The sequence below is a fragment of the Bufo gargarizans genome, chromosome 11 (genome assembly GCF_014858855.1).
Source record: "Bufo gargarizans isolate SCDJY-AF-19 chromosome 11, ASM1485885v1, whole genome shotgun sequence".
Lineage (NCBI taxonomy): Eukaryota > Metazoa > Chordata > Amphibia > Anura > Bufonidae > Bufo > Bufo gargarizans.
Genome location: NC_058090.1, coordinates 99,892,883 through 99,909,151, shown reverse-complemented (window position 1 = coordinate 99,909,151; position 16,269 = coordinate 99,892,883).

Sequence of the window (16,269 nt, the reverse complement as noted above, 5' to 3'; positions counted from 1 at the left end):
CACATGAAGAAGAGACTGTGAGGATTATATAGAGCTGTGGTCACATGAAGAAGAACTGTGAGGATTATATAGAGCTGTGGTCACATGAAGGAGAAGAGACTGTGAGGATTATATAGAGCTGTGGTCACATGAAGAAGAGACGTGTGAGGATTATATAGAGCTGTGGTCACATGAAGAAGAACGTGTGAGGATTATAGAGCTGTGGTCACATGAAGAGAGTGTGAGGATTATATAGAGCTGTGGTCACATGAAGAAGACGTGTGAGGATTATATAGAGCTGTGGTCACATGAAGAAGAAGAGACGTGTGAGGATTATATAGAGCTGTGGTCACATGAAGAGACGTGTGAGGATTATATAGAGCTGTGGTCACATGAGAAGAAGAGACGTGTGAGGATTATATAGAGCTGTGGTCACATTAAGAAGAGACATGTGAGGATTATATAGAGCTGTGGTCACATGAAGAAGAGTTGTGTGAGGATTATATAGAGCTGTGGTTACATGAAGAAGAGACGTGTGAGGATTATATAGAGCTGTGGTCACATGAAGAAGAGACGTGTGAGGATTATATAGAGCTGTGGTCACATGAAGAAGAGACGTGTGAGGATTATATAGAGCTGTGGTCACATGAAGAAGAACGTGTGAGGATTATATAGAGCTGTGGTCACATGAAGAGAGACGTGTGAGGATTATATAGAGCTGTGGTCACATGAAGAAGAGACGTGTGAGGATTATATAGAGCTGTGGATCACATGAAGAAGAAGAACGTTGTGAGGATTATATAGGAGCTGTGGGTCAACTGAAGGAGAGCGTGTGAAGGATTAATATAGAGCTGGTGGTCACATGAAGCAGAAGAGCCGTGTGCGGATTATATAGAGCTGTGGTCACATGAAGAAGAGACGTGTGAGGGCTTATATAGAGCTGTGCGTCACATGAAGGAAGATGGGAGGATTATATAGAGCTGTGCGTCCACATGAAGAAGACGTTTGCCGGGAGGTTATATAGGGCTTTGGTCACATGAAGAAGAAGACCGTGTGAGGATTATATAGCGCTGTGGTCACATGAAGAAGAAGCGACGCTTTGTGAGGATTATTAGAGCTGTGGTCACATGAAGAAGAGACATGTGAGTATTATATAGAGCTGTAGGTCACCTGAATTTGAAGAAGGACGTGTGAGGATTATTATAGAGCTGTGGTCACATGAAGAAGAGACGGTCGTGTGAGGATTATATAGAGCTGTGGTCACATGAAGAAGAAGGACGTGTGAGGATTATATAGAGCTGTGGTCACATGAAGGAAGAGACGGTGTGAGGATTATATAGAGCTGTGGTCACATGAAGAAGAAGAGACTGTGTGAGGATTATATAGAGCTGTGGTCACATGAAGAAGAGACGTGTGAGGATTATATAGAGCTGTGGTCACATGAAGAAGAGACGTGTGAGGATTATATAGAGCTGTGGTCACATGAAGAAGAGACGTGTGAGGATTATATAGAGCTGTGGTCACATGAAGAAGAAGAGACGTGTGAGGATTATATAGAGCTGTGGTCACATGAAGGAGAAGAGAACGTGTGAGGATTATATAGAGCTGTGGTCACATGAAGAAGAGACGTGTGGGATTATATAGAGCTGTGGTCACATGAAGAAGAGACGGTGAGGATTATATAGAGCTGTGGTCACATGAAGAAGGACGTGTGAGGATTATATAGAGCTGTGGTCACATGAGAAGAAGAGACGTGTGAGGATTATATAGAGCTGTGGTCACATGAAGAAGAGACGTGTGAGGATTATATAGAGCTGTGGTCACATGAAGAAGAAGAGACGTGTGAGGATTATATAGAGCTGTGGTCACATGAAGAAGAGACGTGTGAGGATATATAGAGCTGTGGTCACATGAAGAGAAGAGACGTGTGAGGATTATATAGAGCTGTGGTCACATGAAGGAAGAGACGTGTGAGGATTATATAGAGCTGTGGTCACATGAAGGAGAAGAGACGTGGAGGCTTATATAGAGCTGTGGTCAACATGAAGAAGAAGAGACGTGTGAGGATTATATAGAGCTGTGGTCACATGAAGAAGACGGACGTGTGAGGATTATATAGAGCTGTGGTCACATGAAGAAGAGACGTGTGAGGATTATATAGAGCTGTGGTCACATGAGAAGAAGAGACGTGTGAGGATTATATAGAGCTGTGGTCACATGAAGAAGAGACGTGTGAGGATTATATAGAGCTGTGGTCACATGAAAGGAGACGGTGAGGATTATATAGAGCTGTGGTCACATGAAGAAGAAAGACGTGTGAGGATTATATAGCGCTGTGGTCACATGAAGAAGAATAGACGTGTGAGGATTATATAGAGCTGTGGTCACATGAAGAGAAGAGACGGTGAGGATTATATAGAGCTGTGGTCACATGAAGGAGAAGAGCGTGTGAGGATTATATAGAGCTGTGGTCACATGAAGAAAGACGTGTGAGGATTATATAGAGCTGTGGTCACATGAAGAAGAGAGACGTGTGAGGATTATAGAGCTGTGGTCACATGAAGGAGACGTTGAGGATTATATAGAGCTGTGGTCACATGAAGAAGAGACGTGTGAGGATTATATAGAGCTGTGGTCACATGAAGGAAGAGACGTGTGAGGATTATATAGAGCTGTGGTCACATGAAGAAGAGACGTGTGAGGATTATATAGAGCTGTGGTCACATGAAGAAGAGAGACGTGTGAGGATTATATAGAGCTGTGGTCACATGAAGAAGAAGAGACGTGTGAGGATTATATAGAGCTGTGGTCACATGAAGAGAAGAGACGTGTGAGGATTATATAGAGCTGTGGTCACATGAAGAAGAACGTGTGAGGATTATATAGAGCTGTGGTCACATGAAGAAGAAGAGACGTGTGAGGATTATATAGAGCTGTGGTCACATGAAGAAGAGGACGTGTGAGGATTATATAGAGCTGTGGTCACATGAAGAAGAGACGTGTGAGGATTATATAGAGCTGTGGTCACATGAAGAGAAGAGACGTGTGAGGATTATATAGAGCTGTGGTCACATGAAGAAGAAGAGACGTGTGAGGATTATATAGAGCTGTGGTCACATGAAGAGAAGAGACGTGTGAGGATTATATAGAGCTGTGGTCACATGAAGAAGAGACGTGTGAGGATTATATAGAGCTGTGGTCACATGAAGAAGAGAGTGTGAGGATTATATAGAGCTGTGGTCACATGAAGAAGAGACGTGTGAGGATTATATAGAGCTGTGGTCACATGAAGAAGAAGAGACGTGTGAGGATTATATAGAGCTGTGGTCACATGAAGAAGAGACGTGTGAGGACTTATATAGAGCTGTGGTCACATGAAGAAGAAGAGACGTGTGAGGATATATAGAGCTGTGGGTCACATGAAGAGAGAGACGTGTGAGGATTATATAGAGCTGTGGTCCATGAAAGAGGACGTGTTGAGGGGGATTATATAGAGCTGTTGGTCACATGAAGAAGAGACTGGGGGGGGTTTGAGGATTAATATAGAGCTGTGGTCACATGAAGAAGAGACGTGTGTGAGGATGTATATAGAGCTGTGGTCACATGAAGGAAGAAGAGGAGCGTGTGAGGGATTATATAGAGCTGTTGTACACATGAAGAGAGAGACGTGTGAGGATTATATAGAGCTGTGGTCACATGAAGTGAAGAAGAGACGTGTGAGGATTATATAGAGCTGGTGGTCCACATGAAGGCGAAGAGACATGTGAGGATTATATAGAGCTGTGGTCACATGAAGGAGAAGAGACGTGTGAGGGAATTTATATAAGGGGGGGGGTGGAGCTGTGGTCCACATGAAGAGAAGAGACGTGTGAGGATTCAGATAGAGCTGTGGTCCACATGAGAAGCAGAGAAGTGTGAGGATTATATAGAGCCTGTGTCACATGAGAAGAAGAGACGTGTGAGGATTATATAGCAGCTGTGGTCACATGAAGAAGAGACGTGTGAGGATTATATAGAGCTGTGGTCACATGAAGAAGAGAGACGTGGAGGATTATATAGAGCTGTGGTCACATGAAGAAGAAGAGACGTGTGAGGATTATATAGAGCTGTGGTCACCATGAAGAAGAGACTTGTGAGGATTATATAGAAGCTGTGGTCACATGAAGAAGAGACGTGTGAGGATCATATAGAGCTGTGGTCACATGAAGAAGAAGACGAGTGTGAGGATATGTAGAGCTGTGGCACATGAAGGAGAAGAGGTGTGAGGATTATATAGAGCTGTGGGTCACATGAAGAAGAGACGTGTGAGGATTATATAGAGCTGTGGTCACATGAAGAAGAGACGTGTGAGGATCATATAGAGCTGTGGTCACATGAAAAGACAGAGACACGTGTGAGGATATATAGAGCGGTGGTCACATGAAGAAGAGACGTGTGAGGATTATATAGAGCTGTGGTCACATGAAGAAGAAGAGACGTGTGAGGATTAATAGAGCTGTGGTCACATGAAAGAAGAGGCCGTGTTGATGGATTATATAGAGCTTGTGGGTCACATGAAGAAGAGACGTGTGAGGATTTTAATTCGAGCTGTGGTCACATGAAGAAAGAGACGTGTGAGGATTATATAGAGCTGTGGTCACATTAAGAAGAGGACGTGTGAGGAGTACTATAGAGCTGTGGGTCCACATGAAGAAGAGGGGACGTGTGAGGATTATATAGAGGCTGTGGTCACATGAAGAAGAGAGACGTGTGAGATTATATAGAGCTGTTGTTCACATGAAGAAGAGACGTGTTGAGGATTATTTCGAGCTGTTGTCAACCTGAAGAAGAGACGTGTGAGGAATTATATAGAGCTGTGGTCACATGAAGTAAGAAGAGACGTGTGAGGAATATATAGGATGCTCTGTGGCTCACCATGAAGAAGGAGACGGGATCTCTCGAGTGTGCGTTCAATGAAGAAGCGACTCGTGTGCGGATTATATAGAGCTGTGGTCACATGAAGAAGAAGCGACTGTGTGAGGCTAGATAGAAGCTGTAGTCACATGAAGACAGACCGAGACGTGTGAGGATTATATAGAGCTGTGGTCACATGAAGAGAAGAGACGTGTGCGGCTTATATAGAGCTGTGGTCACATGAGAAGAGGACGTGTGAGGATTATATAAGAGCTTGGTCACATAACAGAAGCGAACGTGTGAGGATTATATAGAGCTGTGGTCACATGAAGAAGAAGAGACGTGTGAGGATTATATAGAGCTGTGGTCACATGAAGGAGAAGAGACTTCGAGGATTAGATAAGGTTGGATAGATATGGAGACCCTTTAGATTTCTCTGTGGACCTGAGATCTTGCATTTTCCGAGTGTTGTGTTTTGGGTGGAGGTGATGGGATTGGCGCTATGTTGGTAACAATAAGTCTGCGGAGTTGGCACGCTTCCTACAGTGGCAGGAAGTTTCAGTGCCAGTCCGCCCTCCTCCTTGTACCTTAACAGTGTTTTGTTGTAAAATGGTATCTGGCCTGCAGCATCGTAACTGGTTACTGATTCACCGGATCTGTAACTATGTGACCCCCCCAAACTGATAATTAACCTGTGCAGCGCTGGAGGGAGATGGTGAGGTTAGGGCGCAGGAGCGGAGGTCTACTCTTAGCCAATGGTTCCCAGTTCAGCTCTCAGGACTGGTATCGGCTCCTGACTCCGGTGTGTTCTGACCAGTGGAGAAGTCCAAAGCCCTGCAGAAGATGACAGCTTCATCTATGGTTCTGAGGACTGCGGGGACTTTTATTTCTACCACTGTAGTTCTGCTGAAGGTTTGTCTACCCCCGGAGGAGCCGATTTCGGAATAGTTCTCGGCAGGCGTGAAGACTTGGCAGCGTCTTGTTGCATCGCCTCCTGTCAGCGAGGAATTTTGCTGATCCCAAACTCCTCCAGGAGATCTTAAAACTCATTAATGCCAGATTTGTCGTCGTTTTACTTGTGTCACCAGCGAATTAACCTCTCAGGGCACAGATTCACGTTTCATGGGGCAATTCACGCTGCGTCGTGAGGCAGAGCAGAACTCGCAACTCTGCCCTTTACAAGTCATCAAGCGCGAGCGGCGAGGAGGGGACGCGCTGTGATTAAACTTTAATGTAATTTTAACTGCAAAAGTTAATTTGTTTTTGAAAGATTCCTTCAATATTAATTCAGAAAAGGAGAGACCGGCTCCAGGGACGGCGGTGTAACTAGTAGAAGGAAATCGGGATGTAGCAGAGCCTGCTGTGTGAGATGGACTCAGCTGAGGATGTAGCAGAGCCTGCTGTGTGAGATGGACTCAGCTGAGGATGTAGCAGAGCCTGCTGTGTGAGATGGACTCAGCTGAGGATGTAGCAGAGCCTGCTGTGTGAGATGGACTCAGCTGAGGATGTAGCAGAGCCTGCTGTGTGAGATGGACTCAGCTGAGGATGTAGCAGAGCCTGCTGTGTGAGATGGACTCAGCTGAGGATGTAGCAGAGCCTGCTGTGTGAGATGTACTGAGCTGAGGATGTAGCAGAGCCTGCTGTGTAAGATGGACTCAGCTGAGGATGTAGCAGAGCCTGCAGTGTGAGATGGACTCAGCTGAGGATGTAGCAGAGCCTGCTGTGTGAGATGGACTCAGCTGAGGATGTAGCAGAGCCTGCTGTGTGAGATGGACTCAGCTGAGGATGTAGCAGAGCCTGCTGTGTGAGATAGACTCAGCTGAGGATGTAGCAGAGCCTGCTGTGTGAGATGGACTCAGCTGAGGATGTAGCAGAGCCTGCTGTGTGAGATGGACTCAGCTGAGGATGTAGCAGAGCCTGCAGTGTGAGATGGACTCAGCTGAGGATGTAGCAGAGCCTGCTGTGTGAGATGGACTCAGCTGAGGATGTAGCAGAGCCTGCTGTGTGAGATGGACTCAGCTGAGGATGTAGCAGAGCCTGCTGTGTGAGATGGACTCAGCTGAGGATGTAGCAGAGCCTGCTGTGTGAGATGGACTCAGCTGAGGATGTAGCAGAGCTGCTGTGTGAGATGTACTGAGCTGAGGATGTAGCAGAGCCTGCTGTGTAAGATGACTCAGCTGAGGATGTAGCAGAGCCTGCAGTGTGAGATGGACTCAGCTGAGGATGTAGCAGAGCCTGCTGTGTGAGATGGACTCAGCTGAGGATGTAGCAGAGCCTGCTGTGTGAGATGGACTCAGCTGAGGATTGTAGCAGAGCCTGCTGTGTGAGATAGACTCAGCTGAGGATGTAGCAGAGCCTGCTGTGTGAGATGGACTCAGCTGAGGATGTAGCAGAGCCTGCTGTGTGAGATGGACTCAGCTGAGGATGTAGCAGAGCCTGCAGTGTGAGATGGACTCAGCTGAGGATGTAGCAGAGCCTGCTGTGTGAGATGGACTCAGCTGAGGATGTAGCAGAGCCTGCAGTGTGAGATGTACTCAGCTGAGGATGTAGCAGACCCTGCTGTGTGAGATGGACTCAGCTGAGGATGTAGCAGAGCCTGCTGTGTGAGATGGACTCAGCTGAGGATGTAGCAGAGCCTGCAGTGTGAGATGTACTCAGCTGAGGATGTAGCAGAGCCTGCAGTGTGAGATGGACTCAGCTGAGGATGTAGCAGAGCCTGCAGTGTGAGATGGACTCAGCTGAGGATGTAGCAGAGCCTGCAGTGTGAGATGGACTCAGCTGAGGATGTAGCAGAGCCTGCAGTGTGAGATGTACTGAGCTGAGGATGTAGCAGAGCCTGCAGTGTGAGATGGACTCAGCTGAGGATGTAGCAGAGCCTGCAGTGTGAGATGTACTCAGCTGAGGATGTAGCAGAGCCTGCTGTGTGAGATGGACTCAGCTGAGGATGTAGCAGAGCCTGCAGTGTGAGATGGACTCAGCTGAGGATGTAGCAGAGCCTGCAGTGTGAGATGTACTGAGCTGAGGATGTAGCAGAGCCTGCAGTGTGAGATGGACTCAGCTGAGGATGTAGCAGAGCCTGCAGTGTGAGATGTACTCAGCTGAGGATGTAGCAGAGCCTGCTGTGTGAGATGTAGTGAGCATGCAGCAGAACCAACTGTCAAATGTACTAAACCTGGTTCAGAGATATATCCGAGCTCATTTTGGGGGAAAAACATAGCAGAGCTGACAGTGCAGTGTATAACATCTTATTGGCAGGGGAAGCGATGTCAAGCTGACACAAAAGCAAAAGGGCTATCAGATGTAGTAGGACATATTCATTCTCACTTTAGATAACTATAGCAGAGCTGACTTTGTAATCTGGCATTACTCGTGATAGTATCATTGGTGTTACACTGCGTTCCCCTTATTTAGAGGGTTATCTTAATACTGAGAAGTATGAAGTAACAAAGCCAGCTCTGCTATTCTGTTTTGCTATGATTCTTCTACGTGCCCCTTGCTCCAAGTGGCCTCCACCCCACTATTTCCCAGAACTACTTACTGCGGCTCTTATGTATGATGTCCTGGATAATGGGGGTGAAGTTGACCGGCTCCGTCTCGTTGATGTTCATGTCGGCTACCGTCATGTTTTTGAGTTTTCCTAGCTCCACATAGGGCCCCTCGATGGTGAAATAGCATGGACGGTCGTCCTGTTTGTCCACGCTGTACAGCACCATGGCGTGTCTGCTCCAGTTGTACTGCTGGTGGAGGTGTACCACAAACTGGCCCAGTTTGAGATAGATGGGACCCATCCGGGTGGTAAACTTGTACTCCTCGTCTTTGTCACCAAACCCATAGGCGCTTGCTCCAGCCGTGATAAGCGGGACCTTCCAATGCCCCGTGAAGCGACCCACTGGAGCAGCCGAATACATGCACCCGGGACCGATGAACACCGCCGGCTTGTAGGTGAACTGAAAGTCTACAGCCACCAACGGGGCCGCCGCGTCCGAACATCTCCCGTATTTGTTCTCGCTGTTCCCAAACACGGGCCAGACGTTAAGGTCGGGCAGAAGACTGGAGTCGTTGTTGATGCGTTCGATGGCCAGTTTAATGGCCGGTCCAACTCTGGGCAGAGCCCATGGATACTGGGTGTTGGTCTCAGGAAGCACCACCGCCAACGTCAAATTCTGAAGTTTGTCTTCTGTTTGAGAAGTGCGGCAGATGCACCAAACCAGCAGGAACGTCAGCGCCCAACCTGCCACCATGTTTATCAGGACCTCATGCTCCAGAAGCAGAAAGGTAAGTCGGGAAGGGTCTGGAGCACTCTGGTTCCTTCTGGTGCTGAGCACTTGAGTCAGAGGCGCTTACAGCTGCTCCGCGGATTGAGATACATGTAGTCTCCTGTTAATCATCTCCTCGTCTGTGTGAGAGGGAGCGAGCGCTGCACTCGGCCATTAGATTCCCGCTGCTGGAAGTAAGTGGAGGACAGGATTCCTATTATCTGGAGGCTGGCTTCCTTTTTTCCTTCCCCTGACTCAATGACAAAAGGGTTGTTATTATAAGCCCTGCCGGTTAACCCTTTGCCGGCTGTATGCCACAGAGTGGGGGCAACCCGAGGCATCCACGGCTTTGTCCAACTGGATCTCACAGCATAGGCGAATCCACGGGGGGCTTTCGGTGGAGGCGCGGAGGAGGCGATACTTCCAACCCTGAAACTTGGAGGGCGCCCAGAATTTTACTGGAGAGCAGAAGCGAAAGATTTGTCTCCCCCCCACCCACCACCACCACTAATTTGAAACAAATCTTTATCTGGAGATCGAAAGATTTTCAAAAATTAAAATAAATCAGATGGAAAAAAAATGAGATTCCCAGAAAGTTCTTCCGGCAGAGGCAGGTAATGACCACAGGACAGGGATGGAGGAAGAAGGAAGGGAGTTGGCTAGAAGGGGGGAACGATCAGGAGGGAGTCAGGGGTGCAGAGGTTGGGGTCACAGCGAGGGACACGGGGATGAGCAAGGAGAGGAGGACGGCGGAGTAAGAATAGGTGGGAGACAGGAAGAGAGGCAGGTAGCTGGCAGACCGCGAGAGAGAAGAGAGTATGAAGAAGACGGGAGGGGGGACCAGAGGGTGTGGTAATACTCAGACACACAAAGTCAGGAAGGTGACAGCAGAGACGGAGAAATGAAGGAAGTATCAATAGGGAACACTAATGAGAGGAGGAAGGAAAGTATCCCTGTCACAGGGAGTTCTCAACGGGGGCAGCAAACGAGACACAATGGTGGAAACGATAACATGAGCCAGTAAGAGAGATGGAGGGTATTATAAGGAGAGAGTATGAGAGATGGAGGATATTATAAGAAGAGAGTATGAGAGATGGAGAGTATTATAAGGAGAGTATGATAGATGGAGAGAATTATAAGGAGAGAGTATGAGAGATGGAGAGTATTGTATTATAAGGAGAGAGTATGAGAGATGGAGGGTATTATAAGGAGAGAGTATGAGAGATGGAGAGAATTATAAGGAGAGTATGAGAGATGGAGAGTATTATAAGGAAAGAGTATGAGAGATGGAGGGTATTATAAGGAGAGAGTATGAGAGATGGAGAGTATTATAAGGAGAGGGTATGAGAGATGGAGGGTATTATAAGGAGAGAGTATGAGAGATGGAGAGAATTATAAGGAGAGAGTATGAGAGATGGAGGGTATTATAAGGAGAGAGTATGAGAGATGGAGGGTATTATAAGGAGAGAGTATGAGAGATGGAGAGAATTATTAGGAGTGAGTATGAGAGATGGAGGGAATTATAAGGAGAGAGTATGAGAGATGGAGGGTATTATAAGGAGAGAGTATGAGAGATGGAGATAGTATGAGAGATGGAGGGTATTATAAGGAGAGGGTATGAGAGATGGAGAGTATTATAAGGAGAGAGTATGAGAGATGGAGAGAATTATTAGGAGTGAGTATGAGAGATGGAGGGAATAATAAGGAGAGAGTATGAGAAATGGAGAGTATTATAAGGAGAGAGTATGAGAGATGGAGAAAATTATAAGGAGAGAGTATGAGAGATGGAGAGTATTATAAGGAGAGAGTATGAGAGATGGAGAGAGTATGAGAGATGGAGAGTATTATAAGGAGAGGGTATGAGAGATGGAGAGTATTATAAGGAGAGGGTATGAGAGATGGAGGGAATTATAAGGAGAGAGTATGAGAGATGGAGGGAATATAAGGAGAGAGTATGAGAAATGGAGAGTATTATAAGGAGAGAGTATGAGAGATGGAGAAAATTATAAGGAGAGAGTATGAGAGATGGAGGGTATTATAAGGAGAGAGTATAAGAGATTGAGGGTATTATAAGGAGAGTATGAGAGATGGAGAGTATTATAAGGAGAGTATGAGAGATGGACAGTATTATAAGGAGAGAGTATGAGAGATAGAGAGAATTATAAGGATAGAGTATGAGAGATGGAGAGAATTATAAGGAGAGAGTATGAGAGATGGAGGGTATTATAAGGAGAGAATATGAGAGATGGAGGGTATTATAAGGAGAGAGTATGAGAGATGGAGGGAATTATAAGGAGAGAGTATGAGAAATGGAGAGTATTATAAGGAGAGAGTATGAGAGATGGAGAGAATTATAAGGAGAGAGTATGAGAGATGGAGGGTATTATAAGGAGAGAGTATGAGAGATGGAGAGAATTATAAGGAGAGAGTATGAGAGATGGAGGGTATTATAAGGAGAGGGTATGAGAGATCGAGAGTATTATAAGGAGAGAGTATGAGAGATGGAGAGAATTATTAGGAGTGAGTATGAGAAATGGAGAGAATTATAAGGAGAGAGTATGATAGATGGAGGGTATTATAAGGAGAGAGTATAAGAGATTGATGGTATTATAAGGAGAGTATGAGACATGGAGAGTATTATAAGGAGAGTATGAGAGATGGAGAGTATTATAAAGAGAGAGTATGAGCGACTGAGAGTATTATAAGGAGAGTATGAGAGATGGAGAGTATTATAAGGATAGAGTATGAGAGATGGAGAGTATTATAAGGAGAGAGTATGAGAGATGGAGAGAATTATAAGGAGAGAGTATGAGAGATGGAGGGTATTATAAGGAGAGAGTATGAGAGATGGAGATAGTATGAGAGATGGAGGGTATTATAAGGAGAGGGTATGAGAGATGGAGAGTATTATAAGGAGAGAGTATGAGAGATGGAGGGTATTATAAGGAGAGAATATGAGAGATGGAGGGTATTATAAGGAGAGAGTATGAGAGATGGAGGGAATTATAAGGAGAGAGTATGAGAGATGGAGGGTATTATAAGGAGAGAGTATGAGAGATGGATAGAATTATAAGGAGAGAGTATGAGATGTAGAGAATTATAAGGAGAGAGTATGAGAGATGGAGGGTATTATAAGGAGAGGGTATGAGAGATCGAGAGTATTATAAGGAGAGAGTATGAGAGATGGAGAGAATTATTAGGAGTGAGTATGAGAAATGGAGAGAATTATAAGGAGAGAGTATGATAGATGGAGGGTATTATAAGGAGAGAGTATAAGAGATTGATTGTATTATAAGGAGAGTATGAGAGATGGAGAGTATTATAAGGAGAGTATGAGAGATGGAGAGTATTATAAAGAGAGAGTATGAGAGATTGAGAGTATTATAAGGAGAGTATGAGAGATGGAGAGTATTATAAGGAGAGAGTATGAGAGATGGAGAGAATTATAAGGAGAGTATGAGAGATGGAGAGTATTATAAAGAGAGAGTATGAGAGATTGAGAGTATTATAAGGAGAGTATGAGAGATGGAGGGTACTATAAGGAGAGAGTATGAGAGATGGAGGGTATTATAAGGAGAGAATATGAGAGATGGAGGGAATTATAAGGAGAGAGTATGAGAGATGGAGGGAATTATAAGGAGAGAGTATGAGAGATGGAGGGAATTATAAGGAGAGAGTATGAGAGATGGAGGGAATTATAAGGAGAGAGTATGAGAAATGGAGAGTATTATAAGGAGAGAGTATGAGAGATGAGGGTATTATAAGGAGAGAGTATGAGAGATGGAGGGTATTATAAGGAGAGAATATGAGAGATGGAGGGAATTATAAGGAGAGAGTATGAGAGATGGAGGGTATTATAAGGAGAGAGTATGAGAGATGGAGGGAATTATAAGGAGAGAGTATGAGAGATGGAGGGAATTATAAGGAGAGAGTATGAGAGATGGAGGGAATTATAAGGAGAGAGTATGAGAAATGGAGAGTATTATAAGGAGAGAGTATGAGAGATGAGGGTATTATAAGGAGAGAGTATGAGAGATGGAGGGAATTATAAGGAGAGAGTATGAGAGATGGAGGGAATTATAAGGAGAGAGTATGAGAGATGGAGGGAATTATAAGGAGAGAGTATGAGAAATGGAGAGTATTATAAGGAGAGAGTATGAGAGATGGATAGAATTATAAGGAGAGAGTATGAGAGATGAGAGAATTATTAGGAGTGAGTATAAGAGATTGAGGGTATTATAAGGAGAGAGTAAGAGAGATGAGAGAATTATAAGGAGAAAGTATGAGAGATGGAGGGTATTATAAGGAGAGAGTATGAGAGAGGGAGAGTATTATAAGGAGAGTATGAGAGATGGAGAGTATTATAAGGAGAGAGTATGAGAGATGGAGAGTATTATAATGAGAGTATGAGAGATGGAGAGTATTATAAGGAGAGAGTATGAGAGATAGAGAGAATTATAAGGATGGAGTATGAGAGATGGAGGGTATTATAAAGAGTAGGAGAGATGGAGAGAATTATAAGGAGAGAGTATGAGAGATGGAGAGAATTTTAAGGAGAGTATGAGAGATGGAGAGAATTTTAAGGAGAGTATGAGAGATGGAGAGTATTATAAGGAGAGAGTATGAGAGATGGAGAGAATTTTAAGGAGAGTATGAGAGATGGAGAGTATTATAAGGAGAGAGTATAAGAGATGGAGAGAATTATAAGGAGAGTATGAGAGATGGAGAGTATTATAAGGAGAGTATGAGAGATGGAGAGAATTATAAGGAGAGAGTATGTAAAATGGAGGGTAGTATAAGGAGAGAGTATGAGAGATGGAGAGAATTATAAGGAGTATGAGAGATGGAGAGTATTATAAGGAGAGAGTATGAGAGATGAAGGGTATTATAAGGAGAGAGTATGAGAGAATTATAAGGAGAGAGTAAGAGAGATGGAGATAATTATAAGGAGAGAGTATGAGAGATGGAGGGAATTCTAATGAGAGAGTATGAGAGATGTAGAGTATGAGAGATGGAGAGTATTATAAGGAGAGAGTATGAGAGATGGAGGGTATTATAAGGAGAGAGTATAAGAGATGAAGAGAATTATAAGGGGAGAGTATGAGAGATGGAGAGTATTATAAGGAGAGAGTATGAGAGATGGAGGGTATTATAAGGAGAGAGTATAAGAGATGGAGAGAATTATAAGGGGAGAGTATGAGAGATGGAGGGTATTATAAGGAGAGAGTATAAGAGATGGAGAGAATTATAAGGGGAGAGTATGAGAGATGGAGAGTATTATAAGGAGAGTATGAGAGATGGAGAATATTACAAGGGGAGAGTATAAAAGGTGGAGAGAAAGGACAATATGAGAGATGAATAGTACTCAACAGGTAAATATAAGCGATGTATAGCACTACACATGTGAGTATGATGGATGGATGGATAGCACTACACAGGTGAGTATGATGGATATATAATACTACACAGTTGAGTATGAGAGATGGATAGTACTGCACAGGTGAGTATTAGAGATTGATAGTACTACACAGGTAAGTATAAGATAATGCTACATGAAGGATGGAGATACAGATTGGGTAACATGAGGGGGCAGGGTGACGGGTGAAGTATGAGTGAGAGTTTTACAGAATTAGTCATAAAGAGTACTGAAGAAAGTATTAGAGGCGTGTGAGAGGCAGGAGTATTAATGAGGGAGAATTATCAATATGAAGCAGAAGAATGACAGGGTTGAGTATTGATCTTGGGGGATGGAAGCTGTAGTCAGGTCTCCTGTATATACATATGGGGGAGTGAATATGTGTCAGCATACTGTGCACAAATATCTATGTATATAGAGTGAAGATATATGTATGGGATGTCTGTGTATGTATGATATGTGTACTGTATGTATGATATGTGTGCTGTATGTATGATATGTGTGTATGATATGTGTACTGTATGTATGATATGTGTATGATATGTGTACTGTAAGTATGATATGTGTGTGTGTACTGTATGTATATGTGTGTATATGTGTACTGTATGTATGATATGTGTGTATGATATGTGTACTGTATGTATATGTGTGTGTATGATATGTGTACTGTATGTATGTATGCATGTGTGTACTGTATGTATATGTGTGTATATGTGTACTGTATGTATGATATGTGTGTATGATATGTGTACTGTAAGTATGATATGTGTGTGTGTATGATATGTGTACTGTATGTATGATATGTGTACTGTATGTGTGTATATGTGTACTGTATGTATGATATGTGTGTGTATGATATGGGTACTGTATGTATGATATGTGTGTGTATGATATGTGTACTGTATGTATGATATGTGTGTGTATGATATGTGTACTGTATGTATGATATGTGTGTGTATGATATGTGTACTGTATGTGTGTATATGTGTACTGTATGTATGATATGTGTGTGTATGATATGGGTACTGTATGTATGATATGTGTGTGTATGATATGTGTACTGTATGTATGATATGTGTGTGTATGATATGTGTACTGTATGTATGATATGTGTGTGTATGATATGTGTACTGTATGTGTGTATATGTGTACTGTATGTATGATATGTGTGTATGTATATATGATATGTGTGTGTATGATATGTGTACTGTATGTATATGTGTACTGTATATATGATATGTATGTGTGTACTGTATGTATGATATGTATGTGTGTACTGTATGTATGATATGTATGATGTGTATTGTATGTATGCATGTGTGTACTGTATGTATGATGTGTACTGTATGTATATATGATATGTGTATGTATGATGTGTACTGTATGTATATGTGTACTGTATATATGATATGTATGTGTGTACTGTATGTATGATATGTATGATGTGTATTGTATGTATGCATGTGTGTACTGTATGTATGATGTGTACTGTATGTATGATATGTGTATGATACTTGTACATATCTTGTGAGTATGGCGGTATTATCAGCCAGGATATAACACACAGCGCGTTTCTGGCTTTTAGCGGTGACCTGTTCTGGTAACTTTGCTACATGAGGATTCTCACAGGCGTGTAACATGTAAGAAGGTTCCCACATGAGTCACACGCAGGCGGCAATTACCGGGCCCCATGCTGCGTATAAATGTGTCACCGCCATGATTTAT